This window comes from Amphimedon queenslandica, unplaced genomic scaffold, assembly GCF_000090795.2.
Source record: "Amphimedon queenslandica unplaced genomic scaffold, v1.1 AMPQUscaffold_13382, whole genome shotgun sequence".
Taxonomy (NCBI): domain Eukaryota; kingdom Metazoa; phylum Porifera; class Demospongiae; order Haplosclerida; family Niphatidae; genus Amphimedon; species Amphimedon queenslandica.
This window is the reverse complement of record NW_003546382.1, coordinates 203302-205057: the sequence shown is the minus strand read 5'-3', so window position 1 is coordinate 205057 and position 1756 is coordinate 203302.

The window sequence follows — 1756 nt, the reverse complement described above, 5'->3', positions numbered from 1 at the left end:
GAGAGAGAGAGAGAGAGAGGGAGAGAGAGAAATATTAATAACAAGTAAAGGTGAAAAATTATATTCATGTGTTCATTTACATTTAGTAGGCCAAAATTGAAAAGGAGAGAATTTTCCAGTTTATTTGATGCATATACATATTCTTATGTTGTGTAGAAAGTTTGAGCGCATTCTGGTCAAACTTAGATTTTTTATGAATTTTTAAAGTTGCTCCGAAATCAGACAAAAGTCCCTGTACTATAGTACAGGGTCACATGCCAAATTTCGCCAAAAATGAAAAAGTGAGAATTCTCCATTTTTATATTTTTTCTTTATTCATATACATGTTCTTATGATGTGTAGAAAGTTTGAACACATTCTGGTCAAACTTAGATTTTTAATTAATTTTTAAAGTTGCTCCAAAATCAGACAAAAGTCCCTGTACTATAATACTACAGGGTCATTGGTAAAATTTTGCTAAAAATGAATAGGAAAAAATTCCCATTTTTATAATTTTATCTGATGCATATACATGAACTTATGTTGTGTAGAAAGTTTAAGCACGTTCCGTTCAAAATTGGATTTTTAATGAATTTTTGAAGTTGCTCCAAAATTGTGTCAAAATCCCTGTACTACAAGAACATAAAAAATTTAAAAAAACAAGATTGAGTAGGATTCTGAACGACCAATGAAAATACAAAATGAAAATCCTACTCTCGTGATGCAAATTCTACTCTACATTGTACTTTTAATATTATTATTTAAAAGTTATGGATCACCTTACAATGTAAAGTAAAATTTGCGTCACGAGAGTAGGATTTTCATTCCGTATTTTCATTGGTCGTTCGGAATCCTACTCAATCTTGTTTTTTTAAATTTTTTATGTTCTTGTTTGTGTTGATTTTTTTATAATATTTATAATATTTTTTCAGTTACAATTGTGATACTTTTTGATTTTACACAAACAATAAGTTTCTTTATTATTGTTGTCATTGTTATGATTTTACAGCATTTATGAGGGACAGCACTGATTGAATTGAATAGATATGGTGAAGGAATATCTACTATACTGATGACAAGTGAAATGAATACTATAGTCTTGATGTGAATCCTTGTTCAAGAAGCTCTATCTTCCCAGCAATCCTGTAGCTATTCCTGCAGGTTCTTCCTGTTGTCCAGTTCATTGGACTCGCGTAAGCGGGTACTAAGCAGTTGGGTTGTCATTCTGTCATTCTGTCCACACAGTTTAATTGATTTGTAAAAAAATTATATTTTTGTTTGAGCAGTCTAGAGCTCTATTTCTTCTTGTAGCAACAGATAAAGTTGCTTTCTTTCATCTAGTTATGCTCTTGTAGCATCCCGTGGCACCAAAAGCTGTGAACTGCTAAACCAGGGGACCTCTCTCCAGGTGAGAGCTCGTGTTTCACTCTACAGGGCTGAGATTTGCTTCAGAGGTAGAAAATCCCATCTAACAAAAAACAAAAGAACGATTTTGTCCTAACTTCGTTGTTTGTGAGTTACAGTTGCTCAAAGTTTGTGATTTAGCCTCTTTGAGAATTTTTCAGGCGACACTGCGGAAAGCAGGAGCAACCAAACTCTCTCAGTCTCTTTTAAATATCTAGAAAATTTTCTTTGCCAACTCTTTCTTGGAATAGAGCTTCAGATGCTAAAATAAATTTCAGCTTTTCTTCTTTCTCCTACCCATGTGCCATAATTTAGCTTAGTTAGTTGTTGACCACACCCATAGCTTATTTTAATTATCATTATAACTATGCAG